The 19154-nt window shown below is 40.9% G+C and overlaps 1 long non-coding RNA gene across 2 annotated transcripts in view; it reads right to left on the bottom strand.

The window, feature by feature from the left end:
* Positions 1 to 7916, bottom strand: part of LOC124043700 — a 61240-nt gene extending 53324 nt beyond the window's left edge. For both annotated transcript variants that reach the window (XR_006840370.1, XR_006840371.1), the window contains exons 1-2: positions 6838 to 7916; positions 6083 to 6185 (exon numbers count right to left, since the gene is read on the bottom strand). This is a non-coding gene — a long non-coding RNA (uncharacterized LOC124043700). The remainder of the gene's footprint in view (positions 1 to 6082; positions 6186 to 6837) is intronic.
* Positions 7917 to 19154: the final 11238 nt, after the last annotated feature.

Below are 19154 nucleotides of genomic sequence, written 5' to 3'. Positions count from 1 at the left end.
TGTATTAATTTGGGATCTATTGTATACCACAACTGTCCAAGAGTATGTTTGGAATATTTATTTCTCGCACAGAAGGACAAGTTGACCAATAGAATAGGTCAACTTGTGTACTATAAAGTGTGGTAGATTGACATAGGCTTGTGTGTTTTCTGTTTGTTAGGCCTACTCATCTTGTTGGCTGACGAAAAGTAAATGTGGACATTTCTAACATCTTCAATATGAGCCTCAGAATTCCATAATAAATAAGCATTGAGATTTCTGAGAGCCATGTGAGTGAGAGCTGCTTCAGAGCAAGGCTGCTGGGATAAGGGAATTACAATTATTATATTCAGCCCAAGGACACAATGGCCACTTTGGTCGCAAAAGGCAATAGATTTTTAAGGGGGAATTATGGCCACACAAGGGGGATGCAACTAGGAAATTTGAGGCCTGGTGAGAATATTATTAAGTGCTTGTCAAATTGTGAATGAGAGACTGATGAAGTGTGTGCAGCCTGCACAAGAAACAAAGCAAAGCTCGTGCCTTTCATGCAACTGTTTTCAAATCATCATTAGAGTGAATCACGCACCCTTAGAAAGTATAAAAAATCTAAACATATAGCCCAACGTTTGTATCACAACTAAAAGTTGCATAAATATCTCTAAATTAAGCAAATTGGAGGACCTATTTCTTTGTTAACCACTCAACACAGAATAGCCCTCGGAAATCATTTGGAAAAAATGTCATTTCTATTTTATTCAGCTATGTTCAATTGTATTATTCATACAATAAAATAATATCAAATAATGCCACGGAATTCTAAGCAAATGTTGTCTGCTAAATTAACTAGTGTAGCCAACAGCCATATGACATAGCCAGATCAGGGATCAACATCACAGTATGCTATTCTGTTCTTCTGAAATAGACTACATTTTCTTCATATTACGTTTTGTTTAGAACTGTCTAAAATAAATAATGGGTTTATTGTGATGTTGTAGGCCATATTAAATAGATTTATTAGACCTACATGTTCCAAAGGCCTGCATCAGTGGCTTGAAGGCTATGCGTGGAAAGCAGGAGATGATAAACGTGTTTATGTTAATTAATGGTAAATTACCGTGAGACCAGCAGTTATTTGCCTGACAATCACTGGCTAACAGAATTTCATGACCGCCACAGCCGCCACTATGTACAGGCATACTCGCAATCGAACACAACAGATAGACACACACACACATAGGGGCCCCTGCAAATATGTATGTACACCAGTCGCAACTATAGATACCGTAGCACAATCTCAGCCATAGATGCACACCATGCACAAACGCACATATTGAGATACAGAGAAAGCAGGGAGATAGTTAGTACCTATATAAATCAACCACAGAGTAGGGAGGCAGATAACACAGGGGAGGGAAGAGAGAAAGGAAGAGGGAGAAATAAATATGGCTGATCATGGAGATGGAGAGAAGGTGGGTTTACATACTGGTACTGGACATGCAATACTGGACACACAATACCGTACATATGGACAGATTAGCAGCTGAGGTAGCGCAGATTTGGGCCTTTATCTAGCAACAATAACATAACAATCACATACGTAGTGTGATTCGCCAGCGCCTCACAAGTCATTGCATTAATATAAACAACATAATGCTTAGGCTTGGGCGATATACCGTTTATTTCTTGAGACTCTAAGCCATTGAGTAAATATTGAAGAAAATATTGAATTTGGCCTTTACTGCTATAGCCCATAGAAACAAATTGATTAGTTGCATAAATAAATAGCAAAAAAACACAGTAAAAAAATAAATCATAAGGAATACAGTTTTGAAGTGTCTGTCCTATATTCAGGAAATAAACAAAAGTATTCAGACCTCTTCCCCTTTTCCACATTTTGTTACGTTACAGCCTTGTTTTAAAATTGATTAAATAAATCAAAATCCTGAGCAACCTACACACAATACCCCATAATGACAAAGTGAAAACAGGCTTTTAGAAATTTTTGCAAATTTATTAGACATAAAAACAGAAATACCTTATTTACATAAGTATTCAGACCCTATGCTATGAGACTCGAAATTGAGCTCAGGTCCATCCTGTTTCCATTGATCATCCTTGAGATACAACTTGATTGGAGTCCACCTGTGGTAAATTCAATTGATTGGACATGATTTGGAAAGGCACGCACCTGTCTATATAAGGTCCCACAGTTGTCAGAGCAAAAATCAAGCCATGAGGTCGAAGTAATTGTCTGTAGAGCTCCGAGACAGGATTGTGTCGAGTCACAGATCTGGGGAAGGGTACCAGCATGTTTTGCAGCATTGATGGTCCCCAAGAAGTTTGGAAACACCAAGACTCTCCCTAGAGCTGGCCGCCAGGCCAAACTGAGCAATAGTAGCAGAAGGCGCTTTGGTCAGGGAGGTCACTCTGACAGAGCTCCATAGTTACTCTGTGGAGATGTATTTTATTTTAACTCTATTTAACTAAGCAAGTCAGTTAAGAACAAATTCTTATTTTCAATGACGGCCTAGGAACAGTGGGTTAACTGCCTTGTTCAGGGGCAGAACGACATAATTTTACCTTGTCAGCTCTGGGATTCGATCTTGCAACCTTTCGGTTACTCGTCCAAAGCTCTAACCACTAGGCTCCCTGCCGCCCCAAGATGGGAGAACCTTCCAGAAGGACAACCATATCTGCAGCACTCCACCAATCAGGCCTTTATGGTAAAGTGGCCAGACGGAAGCCACTCCTCAGTAAAAGGCACATGACAACCCGCTTGGAGTTTGCCAAAAGGCCAAAGGTGCTTCACAAAGTACTGAGTAAAATGTCTGAATACTTATGTAAATATAATATTTTGGTTGATACATTTGCAAAAATGTCTAAAAAACAGTTTTTGCTTTATCATTATGGGGTATTGTGTGTAGATTGATGAGATTTAAAAAATATATAAAAAAAATAAGGCTGTAACGTAACAAAATGTGGAAAAAGGGATGGGTCTGAATACTTTCCAAATGCACTGTATTTCAGTCCAAGTCAAGCACTGCCCATACCAAGCCTCTCTCTTTACCAGTAAATATCCCCACATCAAACAAGTCATCCCAAAAATGCAGGAAAGATAATCGAACAAACTTTTAAAAACCATTTCTATCACTTTCAGTGTTTTGGAACCAGCAGTTCATTTACTCAGATTGATGACATCAGACCACATGATGATTTGTGGATATTGTCTTTAGTTACAGGAGGACAGACAGATCAAGGGGTACCCAGATGAATGGATGGAAGATGGGACAGGAAAGGGGAAAAAGATGAGCGTATAACGGAAAGAGAGAAATGGCAACCCTATACTTCTAACTTCCAATACCATTGCCATATATTGTAATACTAAAATAATACAACCTGGTTCTCACCAGCCATGCTGCCATGCCCTTCATGTCTCTCTTAAAGTTGAATTATAACACACATATTTTCGATACACACGTTGATATATAACATGAAACGTGATTGGCCCAACCCCACGCATGCACAGGGGGTCACATAAGAGTGACTGGGCCCTCAGAACTGGATGCTCTGAATGCAGCCCCCTCCAAAATCCTAATCTAAATGTGACCAAGGGTAATCCTACAGGGAGAGGCACCGAGGATAGCATATGAGATATGAACCCACGTAACAGAACAGCAGAGGGGGGAGAGTAAGAGAGAGAGGGAGTGCGAGAGCGAGAGAGGGGATAGGATGGGGGATTAGGATCTTAGGTAACATGTTTTTCAAGCAAAAAGTAAAAAGTTGAAAAATAGAGCAAGGCGTGAGGAGGGCGGGAGAAAGGAGAATCTAGGAGAAAGAAAGCAATAAAGGATGAGTATATGAAGAGGAAAAGGATTACGAACAGACACACAGAGGCAAGAGAGAGATGGAAGGAATTATAAAACATTTGGACAAGTGAAAGCACAAAAATATAAAAGTGAACAGAAAGTACCAGCACAGGTTTAGGAGATAAATCCAGTTCTGTTTCTTTTTCTCTTTTTCCCTCCTTTTCCTGCAATTTTGAAGAGTCCTATCCAGACATCCCTCCCTTCTTCTGTCCCCCTACGGGTCCCCCTTCTGTTCTCGCCCTAAAATGTTTCTTGGTAATGCCGGTATTCTCTCTCCTACCTCTCTTGCTCTCCCACAGAACATGCTCTCCATTTTCTCACTCTTTATTTTTGCTGTCCCCTTTCATCTGTGCATTCCGCAAGCATTCTCTTCTTTTCTTCATCCCCTCTTCCAGAATGGGTATGTGAAGAAATTTGTCGAAGTGGACTGAATACAAAATGAAAGTTAGCGAGCAATTATTATTATTTTTTTAGAAAGAGCAAAAATAATAGGGAGGCGTAAATGCACAAATCAATTAGTAGCATGCAGTCTGATGCATGAACAATCCAGGGCCTATGTTTTCAGGAGCACTCTCTCTGCAGAGTAAGGGTGAAGTGGGTCTAGTCTACATGAGGGAAAAACCCAAAGCAAGCAAATAAAAAAAGAACAAAAAAAACAAAGCCCTGGGTTTGCTGCGGTCTCAGGCGAAAGTGGATAGTAGACGCGCGTGAGGGAAGGAGTCAGCCCGGGTGTGTGTGTGTGCCTATGTGTAAAAAGGTGGGAGGAGAGAAGGGAAAGCTCGCACGACTGGGGGTTCATTAAATATCCAGGAGGGAGGGATAGAGGAAGAGGAGTGTGTCGGTGGGGAGAGAGGGAAGGGGAGGGGGCTACTGGAATATTTTCTTTCTCACTCTCCCAGTGTTCGATTTTTGGACTTGCATTTTTACCCTCATTCCAGGGTTAATACATTTTCTTTCAGCTTTGTGTCCTGCCTCTTTTTGCCTTCCATTTTCCTTGCTTACTTTCTGCTCTCTCTCTGTTTTATTCAGGCCATTCTCTACACATGCACTTGAACCCTAAATCCCGCCATACCCTCCCCTTTCCCTCTTTCTCGCGCTTGCTCTCTCTGTCTCTGCCTGTCTCGCTCTCTCCTAGACAGAGGATTGAAATAGTGCTTGCAGGCTAAAAGCGAGCGAGTGAGAGGGAGGGAGGGAGGGAAAAGGAGAGGGGGACCAAAAAGGGGAGAGAGATGTAGAGAGGGGGAAGGGAAGATGCTTAGAAGGTCTGATTCAGAGCTGAGGGTGGCTGTGTGTGTGTGTGTGTGTGTGTGTGTGTGTGTGTGTGTGTGTGTGTGTGTGTGTGTGTGTGTGTGTGTGTGTGTGTGTGTGTGTGTGTGTGTGTGTGTGTGTGTGTGTGTGTGTGTGTGTGTGTGTGTGTGTGTGTGTGTGTGTGTCTGACTTATCATATTTGTTACTTAATGCTTTCGGTCTTCAAATGCTATTTCATGTTTGGTACACTCGTAAGTCTGAGGCAATGGCAAATAAAGATGAAACATGATCCTATTATGATGGAGGAAAACATCAAAATATTTAAAAACCACAGCAGCAAACTTCAGGGACCTCAAGACATTTTCATGAAAAGCTGCAATATCTGAACACTATGAACATGAACACACATTCAAGATTTCCCTTAACAGCACAGACAGTGACAATAACTTTTATTTTTGGGCAATTTTCCTGCATTATATTTACCATGCATTGTGTACTACTCTGAAATAATAATATAATTACAATGAAATGAAGGGGTATCTGGGAAAAATAATGTATTATGAATAACTTGTTACCATACTATTACTAAATTAGTAGCACTTCATGATGTGCTACCCATTTAACAATGTGCATTGTCCTATTGCAAAACCTTTTCTATGACCTAGAAAATCCAAACCAGTTTATGCCATACTGACAAAGCATGAGGCTTTTCCATTTCATGTTTATGTTTGTGGGCTCACAGCTACTGAGCGACATCTGGCACCACAAGTCCTTTCACTCCCTATCTGCATCCCAAATGGCACCCTATTCCTATAGTGCACTACTTTTAACTATAGCTTTGATCAATAGTAGTACACCATATCATTTATGGGGAATAGGGTGACATTTTGGATGCAACCCCATCTCTCATCTGATGTAAAATGTCAATACACCAGCTAAGTTGCCTGAAAGCATTGATCTAAGGTCAGTTTGTTTATATAGGGTACCTTTGTAGGTGGTCGGTAAACTTGCTGATCCTCCATCTACTGTAGGTGTAGGCTATCTTCTCCCTGAGGCCACTGCACCACACTTCATGTATAGGAATGGTCGCTGGGGAAAGAAACATGTGGACATAAAATGAACAAGGCTGCCCTCTGCTGGTATAGCAGTGTGTGTGGTCTCACCTGGTGTCCACACTAGGGGGCTAAAGACATGAATACCACCGGAAGCTTGATGATGACTTGATCATTTAAATCAGCTGTGTAGTGCTAAGGCAAAAACTAAAATGTGCACAGGTGTTTGGAGCATTCCGATATGCAACAGCTGGTGAGGTGTCAGGTTCGCCTCTGTACTTAAAAGGGTGATTATTCCAACTCACTGTGAAATGCTGCAGATCTGCCCACAGACGAGATAGGAACACATATCCCACACAGAAGAAGTGGATAGAATTTGACAGGTCAAGGTATCCTTCTTCCTCCAAAACTGTGCATGTGAGACAGGTTCCATGTACAACAAGACAGACAGAGGAAGAGCGAAAAAGAACACAGAAGAGTGCCTTACCTCCCTTAACTTACCTCATTTGCACACACTGTATATAGACTTTTTCTATTGTTATTGACTGTATGTTTGTTTATTCCATGTGTAACTCTGTGTTGTTGTTTGTGTCGCACTGCTTTGCTTTATCTTGGCCAGGTTGCAGTTGTAAATGAGAACTTGTTCTGAACTACTACCTGGTTAAATAAAGGTGAAATAAAACGTTTACCTCTGGTTATGGACACTTTTGCCAGCAATATAGCTTCCATGGCCTGTTCCTCGGACAATGCAATATCTACATTTTCGACCACTTGATCAGCCCGCACTCTGAAAGTAAAGACAAAAGCTTATTTTTTGTAGATATGAAAACAATAACTGAGATATGACCGTTCAATCTACAGCAGATGCCATTTTCAGGATACGCCAATACAGCACAGAAAGCTTAACACCAGACTGGTATTGTGGTTGTTCATTAGGTGATGGGAAATATGCAGTTTGTATACAAAATAATATACTTACCTGTTGTATCTTGAAAAAAAGCATTGGAAATAAAAGTGAAATGTTTAACCTATTAACCTGCTTCACTATTTACGTATTACCAGTTGATGAAGAACAATTCCAATTTCATACATCATTGAAAACGTGTCTAGGAATAAGAATTAAAAATGTTAACATAACTTCTTAGATTTGATGGAGACATTATACAGCTTAGTACTTTATCAATGTATATCCATGTGGACGAGAGACAGGGGAGCAGGAACAGCTGGATCATTCTGGCAATGATACCCGCACCATCTACACGCTGCAAAGACTCCATAACTCTTCTCCATTGTACACGATGACCCGTTACTCTGAGACGTCCTTTGACCATTCTAAAGCCCGCATGGGGGCATCCTTGCCTTAATGGCGCTGACTTTCTGGTCTAACTCTTCATCTCACATATCAGATTAGCATTCCCCGACAGAGAGTGTTCTTTCATCCTTCTGTAAACAAAGCTAACCGTTACACTGTCATGAAATATGATTATATATCGACTATGAAACAAATACGACATGGCCTGCTTATGAGTTGCCATGAAAGAAAGTTAGATCAATTCAACTGAAAATGGCGAGAACAGTCGTTCGTAGCTAAATGCTTTTGGTTAGCATGATAATAATAGGAATAATAATTGCATTATTTATCACTCTACGGTATGTATGTATCTATGTAATATAGTACAATGTTAAGAACCGACACTGAATCGTAGGCGCGAACTACTAGCTATGTAAAAGTTGGACGGAAGAACGCCCAGTGCTGCTTACCTGAGATACCATCATCAAACAAGTCTTTATTCGTGGGTGTCCGCTATGACTTCCTTTGTGTGAGAAAGAAAGGATGAACAGTATTCGTTGTAGCCAAACTGACACTCAAAAAAATGGTGGTTGATAGCGAAATTAAGTTCTGTTTTCAAATACATGTTTTGTTCTCGAAATATTTTTTGATGAATAAAATGCATAGTTTTGCGCTCTATTACAAAATATTTGGTTGCAAAACATTTTTTGTTTTAATTTAATGCCTCGTATTTGCTTTCAGAACAATTATTTTTGATTGAAAAATAATAATTGCTTTCAGAAAAATTATTTTTGACTTGACAATAAAAACGTTTTTCTCTCGTCAAAAAGACATCCATTTGTTGCAAGTTGTGGAGGGGGGCTAATAGCTGAACAATAGACTATTCAACCTTTACTAAAGAATAGTCTAATAGCCGAGCTATGTGTGTGAAAAAAACGTACTACCACAGGCCAGATTTACCTTAACGGCCAAGGGGGAGTTAGAGCACTGATTATGCTTTTGGGTCCCTATGCACTACTGTCTCTAACTGACAATGAATGGGCAATATAAACCAAAATAAGAAACTGATAATTGTGCACGACTTCAAATGAAACAAGCAGGGAGCAGGTTTCGAACACTCAACCTTATATCCCAAAGTCCAGCGCGCTATCGACAGTGCACCAAAAGCGTGCTCAAGCCGCAGAGTCGATAGAGCGTGTTCTCGCGGTAGCTTGCTAGTCAATGAAATAAAGTGATGACGTTTTCAAATAAATGACCTTAGCGTTATATTGGCTGACGATTTGTTAGCTACGCTGTCCTTACGAAGCACATAGCATATCATTACAGCAGTATGTACCCGTATGTTACCTATCTACCCAACGTTAGTAGTTGTACATCAAACTTGACAGTATATTAACTATAGGCTATCTAACTACCCAAAGTTGATTGACTTGCTTATTCCTGTCATTCTTAGTGCTCAGCTAGCTGCTACTGTAGCGGGTCATTTTTGTGAGCGCTAACTGCAACCAGACGTCGGCCTAGAGGTTTAGGGGAAGAGAGGGAGCACTGAAAGCACATGCTGCTGAGAGAGAGAGAGAGAGAGAGAGAGAGAGAGAGAGAGAGAGAGAGAGAGAGAGAGAGAGAGAGAGAGAGAGCACACACTTTGTGTTCAGTGTTGACGAGTTAAGGAGACACTTTTTAATCAACGTGTGCACATGTTCATGGTATGTGTGCTTTCCTATTTTGTGTGGAAGGAGCACACCTATTGCTCTCCCCTATCTTGCAGGAGCCTGGTTTTAATGTGGTGGACTACTGCAGTCATCTGCATAACCGAGAGTAGTAATGGTGGGACTTTATCATCATGAAGGGTAGCGGTAGTACTGTCCCTGTTAAACTGAGCAGAAGACGACTTAAGGCGCTTTGGACGAAGTCGATAAGCACGGAGGTAAAATGTCGGCTTTCAAGAAAAGGTTTGAAGGATTTTGTTTGAATTAATTTGTTTGTCTCAAGTACGATGCATTAATAATTCTAACTGGCTAGTTCACTTTTCATGGGCCAACATATATTTATGTTGTATAGCATCTTCTAGCTGCTTCTAGTGCCAATGCCGTCCTTAGACCAGGCAACTCAGACCACGGGCCAGGTGAAGTCCGGAGTGTTCCAGAAACATAGTTCTGCAATCTGCATAGAATATTTACAATGCCTGGAGAAAATAGGGAACATCTCAATAACCCCCCCCAAAAAAACTGCTTCCAAAACAGGCCTGTTTTAGTCATAAAAATGCATCTGCAGCGCTTTGACAGAGTTATTTTAATGACATTCTGGTGGTACTGTGGTCAGATTCACACAGTGTGGAGGGAGAGAGAGAGCTCTGCCACTGAGGGTGAATATCATTGACTATGCAAGGCTCTGTTTATTATAATAATAATAATACATTATTTATTAAACTTTTTAAAGTGCTATTCATTAAAATAATCTCACAGCACTTTAAAGCAACAACAAAAGACAATCAGTTTAGGAAAACAACATCATTCATGAGGTGGAAGGTCATGAGAGGGTCAGGAAAGCTCATGGCTTGAGCGGTCATCGGAAGGAAGTGGTCATAAGGGGGAGGAGCGAGCAAAGCACGCCTGTGTCATCAAGGTGTCTCGCTGCCCCTCCCCTCTGTGTGACTCGGATGAAGTTTGAGCTCAGCCGTTTCAGTTCATGAACTCCGGAGTAGGTCTAGGCTAGCTGCTCCTTCACTATTACCAACATGAAGCACCCGCTTGGGTGAAGCTACGGGCAGTCACCTGGCGCCAGAAAGCACACCACAAGAGTAGCGTTATTCCTCCCTACGATCCTCATCACTCCACACCTCTGCTGTGCCATCTTGCTTTCGGTTTTCCAACATCCTCAACTTCCTGACACTGTGTTTATGAGTACTGTGTGTGTTTATGAGTGCTGTGTTTATGAGTTCTGCCTGCGTCCGTGTCGGAGGGGAGAGTTAGACTGAGGAAGGACCGTTACAGGGAGCATGAGGCACTACAGAGCCAATAACGCTCTGTAGTGCATCACAAGTTGTGGGCAGCTCCTCCAGATCAAAGACTAACACTTAGGGGCAAATGGGGAAAGCGAGAAGGGGAGGATGGAGAGGAAAGAGATGATGGGGGGGGTGGCGGCCAAGCACCCACTGACTAGCTGTTTTTACATCCTTCTTTGTACTTGGAGCCCTGGCTGTAAAACTTGGATGATTTCTCTTTTCAAACAGGGTCAGCGTGGACATGTTTGTTCTCCGTTTAGTTTATTTTGGCTTGAAAGAAAACGTTTTAAAGCATCCAAAAGGTTTACTCGGGTGTTTTTTGTTGACTAGCCTACATGGTTCTGTCTAGGGCTGGGTGATATGATGATATATATCGCGTGACTATAGAAAAAAACGTCTATCGTTTCATATTATGCTCTATTGTTTATTTCGTTGTGTCGCAAATCACACTTTACAGCAAGGTTTTCGTCAATTGGACGACACTTTGTGTAGATTTGCATCACAAACAAACATGAAGCTCGTAGCTAAAAGAGGGGCTACTTCGGTCGCATGGACGTGGTTTTGGTATGAAAAGTCTGACACTGACTAGAAAACCGTCCGCTGCAAAATATGCCGCAGGCCCAAACACCACTAACCTTTTACCACCTACGCAAGAGTCATGTGAAACAGTATGGAGAAAGTTTACGGATGAGACCTAAAAAAAGTAGTGCAAAGAATCACAAAGATAGGAGATAACAGTTGCCGTTCCAACTTATATCTGCAAAGACATGGCCCCAATATCCACGGTCGAGAAACGGGTTTCATGAGTTGGTGCTAACACTCGACCCAGGGTGCCAAATGCAAATTGACACGTGACACGTATTAATGACAAAATAACATGCAAAACAGGCAAGCCTCCAAAAATATATATACTTTTTAGGCCTATATTTATTTTGTTTGCAACTATAGTTGAATTGTTTTCTATTTACCTTTTTTTGTTGATTTTATACATTAATATTTTGTTACATGCTTAATTGAAAATTTGCATAAAGGTTCTAAATAAAAGGAGAAATAATAAAACTTGAGTAAGTACCTTTTATTTGTTGAGAATAAATCAACATGTAATAAGAAATTGCAGTTGGTAGAGCATGGCGCTTGTAACGCCAGGGTAGTGGGTTCGATCCCCGGGACCACCCATACGTAGAATGTATGCACACATGACTGTAAGTCGCTTTGGATAAAAGCGTCTACTAAATGGCATATATATATTAAATTGTATAGTCGGCGTGCATTCTCAATTGACATTCGGGTGCTTTCGTAAATTCGCTCTGGCTATCTACTCTGATTTCAGAGCACTCTCGTCTGTCCCAGAGCGCAGATTAATGAATTTACGGGCGCTCGACACCCTTTGAATATGACTGGTGTCCGTAAACGTCGGTAAAAAAAGCGTAATTAAATTGTTTCCCGCAGCACAGTTACAATCACCAACGCTTTGGTTAACACGAAAACTGCCTAACCAGCTCTGCTAGGGCGAGTAAAATGGTCAGAGTGGTCTTATTTGTGTCTGGAAGTAGCTAGCAAGCTAGCCAACGTTTGCTTGGGTGCTCTACTTGCCTCGGGCCGAACGTCCAGTGTGCGCTCCGAGAGCGAAACGGTCTGAATTTAACCAGACGGTTTTGCGTTTTCCATGGAATATTAATCTAATTAATTAAGCAAGTACCAGCCAAAAATTTGGACACACCTACTCATTCCAGGATGTTTCTATATGTGTACTATTTTCTACATTGTAGAATAATAGTGAAGACCTCACAACTATGACATAATACATACGGAAGTCAATCTCTCCTCCACTTTGAGCCAGGAGAGATTGACATGCATATTATTATTATTAGCTCTCTGTGTACATCCAAGGGCCAGTCGTGCTGCCTTGTTCTGAGCCAATTGCAATTTCCCTAAGTCCTTTTTTGTGGCACCTGACCACACGACTGAACAGTAGTCCAGGTGTGACAAAACTAGGGCCTGTAGGACCTGCCTTGTTGATAGTGTTGTTAAGAAGGCAGAGCATCGCTTTACTATAGACAGACTTCTCCCCATCTCAGCTACTACCTCATCAATATGTATTTGACCATGACAGTTTACAATCTAGTGTTACTCTAAGCAGTTTCGTCATCTCAACTTGCTCAATTTCCCCAAGACTTAGTTAAGGTTTAGGGTTTAGTGAATGTTTTGTTCCAAATACAGTGCTTTTAGTTTTAGAAATATTTAGGGCTAACTTATTCCTTGCCACCTACTCTGAAACTAACTGTTGAGTGTTGCAGTCATTTCAATCGCTGTAGTAGCTGACGTGTATAGTGCTGCGTCATCTGCATACATAGAAACTCTGGCTTTACTCAAAGTCAGTGGCATGTCATTAGTAAAAAATTTAAAAAGCAAGGGGTCTAAACAGCTACCCTGGGGAATTCCTGATTCTAACTGGATTATATTTGATAGGCTTCCATTAAAGAACACCCTCTGTGTTCTGTTAGACAAGTAAATCTTTATCCACTTTAAAGCAGGGCGTGTAAAGCCATAACACATTCATTATTTCAGCAGCAGACTCGGACCAATAATGTCATAGCTGCACTTAAGTCTAACAAGACAGCCCACACACATTTTATCATCAATTTCTCTCAGCTAATCATCAGTCATTTGTGTAAGTGTTGTGCTTGTTGAGTGTCATTCCATATAATCATGCTGAAATTCTGTTGTCAATTTGATTACTGCAAAATAGCATTGTATCTGGTCAAACTATTTTTTTCCAGAAGTTTACTTAGGGTTAGTAACAGGCTGATTGGTCGGCTATTTGAGCCAGTAAAGTGGGCTTTACTATTCTTGGGTAGCGGAATAACTTTAGCTTCCCTCCAGACCTGAGGGCACACGCTCTTTAGTAGGCTTAAATTGAAGATGTGGCAAATAGGAGTGGCAATATCGTCTGCTGTTATCCTCAGTAATTTTCCATCTAGATTGTCAGACCCTGGTGGCTTGTCATTGTTTGCCAGACAAAAATTATTTTTTCACCTCTTCCACACTGGCTTTATGTAATTAAAAAGTACAATTATTGTCTTTCATAATTTGGTCTGATATACTTGGATGTGTAGTGTCAGCATCTGTTGCTGGCATGTCATCCCTAAGTTGGCTTATCTTGCCAATGAAAAAGTCATTAAAGTAGTTTGCAATATCAGTGGGCTTTATGATGAATCTGATTCAATAAATGAAGCAGCCGAGTTGGATTTTTTCCCCAAAAATTTCATTTAAGGTACTATCATTCTTTATATAAATTTATCTTTGTTTCATAGAGCAGTTTATTTTTTATTTAGTCACATGATTTCTTAATTTGCAGTATGTTTGCAGTTGGGCTGCCAGACTTAATTGCCATACCTTTTGTCTCCTCCCTCTGAACCATACAATTATTAAATTACTCATCAATCCAAGGGAATTGAACAGTTTTTACAGTCATTTTCTTAATGGTGTGTGCTTTTTAGTAACTGGAATAAGTAGTTTCATAAATGCGTCAAGTGCAGCGTTCATTGGCTCGCTGTGGGTCGGATCACTGAGCACTCTCAAACAACCAGAGAATCAGGATAAACAACCCAAAATGTAGTCATTTGTGGCATCTTCTGTAGAAACAGCAATAATTAACTGAACTCTGTTGTTTTTGTAACGCTATGTAGCTAACATTAGCTCGTTAATTCGATTGTTTCGAACTTTACTTTCTCTCTCTGAGCTGCTTTTCTAAAATCACCTTTATTCTAATCTAGAAAGTTCTGACGCAGTTCTCTATTGCAAACCCTATTAACTCCCTCTACTTGAACTAGGTAAAACATACAAGGCAACAATTAACCCTTCTCTGACAGTGATCAAATTAACAGGGTTACATCCTCCCCTCCTGAATCAGCATGCATCCTTGCACGTGATAAGACTATACCTTAAACGCTCTCTGAAGACATAGCTCTGAGCTGACTCATGTAAGGAGTAGTGTAAAAATCAAGGGCTTGGGAGAATACTTCCATCTCCTAATCCTGGACTGATTCACCGCCTTCTGAAACTCTAAGCCTTTCTTCATTCTCCTGTTCTTCCTTTCCTTCAGGTTCCGGATCCTTTTTGGTTTCCTCCACAGATTGTGCACTTTGGCTTGTGTCCATAGTTTCATCCCGGATATTCTCTGTTACAACTTCTACACTATGATCCACAGATAAATATTGTACTTCGTTCCCTTCCAAGTTTCCATCCATTTGTGCCTCTTGAGGATGGAATGTTTGGGCTATGGGGTTAAGGGTAGAAACTTCCTGACTAGATTCTGTTTCCTCACTCTCTTCTTCTGATTGAACTTCCTCTTCCACTTGTTCCTCTAGTCCTGAAGATCTTTCCTCTGATCTGGATTCCTGTTATTCAGCTTTGTAAGTCCTACCATTCTCAATTTCAATGACTACTGTGTTGTTCAAGAACCCAGAGTGAGGAAATAAATACTCAACCTCATAATCATCTTCAGGAATCTGTGCCTGGTCAGTATTATTATTCACTTCAGCAGCTGGAGTTTGCTGTGAGGTGTCTGGCTTCCTTGATGGCCTACGCTGATGTAGCTCCTCGTCACTTGATGACAAGAAGCCACAAGGTAGGAGTAGGTCTAGATGAAACACCCGTTCAGGCACTTCTGAGTGCTCTAATACCGCAACGTAGACAGGGGAGTCCTTGTTCTGTTTCACAACAGTGTAAGTGGTCTCACTCCAACAGTCTGCAATGTTCTGCTTCCCCGGGATCCCCAGAACGCGATCTCCGGTCTGCAAAACAGATTCTCTAACCTTTTGGTCAAATCTCTGTTTGTTATGTTGATCAATATTTGCACTACGCTCAATAGCAAAAGTATAGCTCTCTTGAATCCTTTATCTGAGCTTCTTGACATACTCTGAGTAAGACACTTTGCTGCATCCTTCAGGGTTCAACCCAAAAGTGAGATCAATTGCAGGCATGGTTGTCCCACAAACATAAATTGATATGGAGAGTCGTGTCATTTCGTGTCATTTCTTGTGCAATTATATGCATTAACCAAGGGCTGCACAAAATCCCTCCACCTAACCTTGTCTTCCTCTTCAAGGGTTCCCAACATCTCAAGAAGGGTCTGATTTAAACTCTCCACGGGATTCCTGCATGGATGATATGGAGTTGTCCTTGTCTTTTTGATACCAAGCAGTGAGCACATTTCTTTGATTAGGGTGGACTCAGTCATGACCTTGGTCGCTATGCAAACATTCTGGAAATCCATAACGGATGAAGTGGTTCCACAAAATCTTTTGCTACCGTCTTTGCCTTTTTGTCTGTGGTGGGAATTGCTACTGCATATTTGGTAAAGTGGACCATGATGACTAGGATGGTTTTAGTCCCTCTATCAGGCTCCAATGAAAGGTAGTCTATACAGACTAGTTCCAAAGACAGGCTTGTTTTGATGCTTACCAGAGGAGCATTCCGTTCTGCTCAAACTCTCCCTTGAGTACACCTCTCAATTGTTATCAATTATTTTAGTTTTTTGGTGTGAGCGAATGTTTGCTGTTTTTTCCAGCAGATCTTCTCATTTACATCCATGGCCATAGGCAGCTAATAGAACTGTGTGTGAACCAAGTACATGGGTCGATCGACACCCATGTGTCCAACAGCAACGTGGAGACCTTCAAGTGCTGCTCTTCTGTAACTGCTTGGTAGAACCAGCTGGTAGGAGGGTTCTCACATGATGCCATTCTTCCTGTAGAGACCTTCATTGTTCAAGACGAGTTGTTTCCTTACTCTGAGCATCAGCTGGACAGTGGTTTTCCAGTGTTCAGTATGGTTATATCCCTACTGATGACAGGATCATTCCTTTGCTCTAGGGCCCAGTCTTGTTGTGACATACGGGGCAAGGTACAGGATCCAGGGAGGATATCAGCTTGGCAAAACTCTGCAGGGGTGGCACTGTTGGTGGCAAGGAAATTGACTGACATGGGTAAGTCAGTGTTTTCTGGCTCTGTGTCAGAAGCTTGGGTGAGCAAGTGTCTCTGGCAAACAGCTTTGACAGCTTCTGCAGGAAAATAAGTCTCTTTTCTTTCCTGAACTTCCCAGGTTTCAACTTCCCAGGTCTACACGGAATGCTGAAGTCAAAACTGGAAAGAGCAGCAAGCCAACGATGTCCCCCTGCATCTACTTTGGCAGACATCAGTGCGTACGTTAATGGGTTGTTGTTGGTCACTATAGTGAATTTTGCCCCACAAAAGGTAGTCAAAAAATCTGTCAGTGACAGCCCTCTTAATAACCTCTCTGGGATAGGCGGGATGCTTGCGTCCCACCTGGCCAAAAAAATCTTCAACCTATTCAGTACCCGTAGCAGACAGTACTCATGTTTCGCCAGGGTGCTAGAGAAAACAATGAGGTCGTCGAGGAAGACTAAAACTTCCCTGAGGTTCACACACTTCTCCATAACTCTCTGGAAGGTGCTGAATTCTGTTAAATTCATAGAAACCCCATAGGTGTCATAAAATTGTTTTTTTGCTTGTCTTCTTCTTCCATTTCCACTTTGTAGTATCCAGACTTTAGATCCACGACAGAGAACCATTTAGAGCCTCTCAGCGCAGAGAATGTCTCCTCTATATTTGGCAAGGTATATGCATTCTTGATTGCTTGGTTGTTTAGCTTTTGGTAGTATATGCACAGCCCAATTGCTCCACTCTTCTTCTTCACAACCACAATGGAGATGCGAAGGGGCTTTCAGACTCATAAATTATATTTGCAACTTGATGCTATTTTAGGTGAAGTGTCACAGCCTTATACAGTCAGATGGGTGGATAGGCCTTGGCCTCTGTTTGAAAAGGATAGGGTCTGACAGTAACCCTATTTTCCACTCTGCAGGCTCAGGGGAATCTCCAAAGTCAAAGGTATGTTCTTGGAGTCAGGTGAGCACATTGTGGTACACACTGCTATTGTTGGAGCAGGGTGAGATGTGTTATATTTCTCTGCTTTGCTTGTACCTGAGATTAGGGAAGTCAGATACATGGGAACAGAGAGCTCAACAATTTTTGCCTAGCAGGCACTTAGATATCATGGGCACTCTCTCTCTTGGAAGGATGTGGGTGCTGGGCTCATCATGACGTATCTACAGAACAGCAGGCCGCCTGATGTCACTTGACTGAATGGATGTTTAATGGTAAATAATTTTTGGCTTCCCTCTCCACAAATACACGCCACTGGTAAATAAGAATTGCAACGCCATAGCTTTAGCCGGTGGTAACGTGTGAAATACACCCCAGCTGGAATGCGGTTTTAACCAATCAGCGTACAGGATTAGACCCATCCATTGTATAATTAAGCAATAAGGCACAAGGGGTATATTAAATCAAAGTTAAATAAATGAAGGTTAAATAACATTTAAAAAATAAAACAAATATGTGATTTTACTGCTTGCATAAGTTGCTTGATGTGGAATAGAATTCCATGTAGTCATGGCACTATGTAGCCATGAGCCCCACCCTACCTATTGTAAACCATTTCTCCATCCCATTCCTCCAGTTAAGCAAACAAATTACTTTATTTGATAAACACCCTTTATTGTGTGTGTCCCATTTTGAAGTTTTAATAAAACCTTAATTCAGCCAAGAAATCCATATTTTCATTGATTAAAATTGATTAAATATTCAAGACTGAACACTCATGTACCAATGAGATGAATTAGTTGCATTGCAGTTGTAATAATAATAATAATAATATATGCCATTTAGCAGACGCTTTTATCCAAAGCGACTTACAGTCATGTGTGCATACATTCTGTGGTGTTGTTGAATAACCAATAGTGTTTCTGTGGACACTGGATATTCTGACTAACACATATATACACACATCTGTTTGATCTCGCTGTGATACTGTGGGCCTACTTATGTTACTTTTCAATTCAGGTAGCATTTAATGTCCTGCATTTGTGTTAACCATGGCAGCCATCATTGTAAATAAAGAGATGTGCAGAAAGATAATCAGCCTGTGTGTCTTTGGATCCTTTCCCCTTAATGTATTTTTCATGTCAGCCAGACCCATCTTTTCAAAGAAACACCATTTATTTCAATCTTTAGTTGAGTAAGGAGTCTATTGCTTCATTCCTTTAATATTTTTTATATTCTAGTTACCTGGTAAATAACCAACAACCATGGGTAACCACGAGGAGAATATAAGGTGAGGAAACAGTCCATGTCAGTCAGGACCATTTTTTTTAAGGAAACACAATTTATTTAAATCTCTAGTTGAGTAAAATAAGTCGTTTTGTTCTGGTCACAATAATCCAGAAAATTGCAGTAAACAGCACAACAATCAGGCAGAAAACTGAATATTCTCTTCTCAGCCAGGGCCATCTTTTCAAAGAAAACACAATTTAATTACATATCTATTTGAGCAAAATATGTAGTTTTGTTGTGATCACAAGAATATCCTAATAATTCCAGTAAAAAGCCCCACAGTCAGGCAGACAAATCTGAATGTTCTATCATAAAGTGATAGTTTCATAAAGTTTCCCTGGCTCATATGGGTACTATTTAGAAATACTATGAGAGTAAATTAATTGATGACATTCACTGCTATAAATCTGTCTCCAATATAATCACATAATTTACATAGACCCACCGTGGATCTTCATGTGAAAAGGCGTTACATGGTCTGTTTTGTCAATGAGCAATGTAATTCCAAAGACTCAG

Source organism: Oncorhynchus gorbuscha, linkage group LG09 (assembly GCF_021184085.1).
Source record: "Oncorhynchus gorbuscha isolate QuinsamMale2020 ecotype Even-year linkage group LG09, OgorEven_v1.0, whole genome shotgun sequence".
NCBI classification, from domain to species: domain Eukaryota; kingdom Metazoa; phylum Chordata; class Actinopteri; order Salmoniformes; family Salmonidae; genus Oncorhynchus; species Oncorhynchus gorbuscha.
This window is presented reverse-complemented; position numbering and strand designations above follow the sequence as displayed.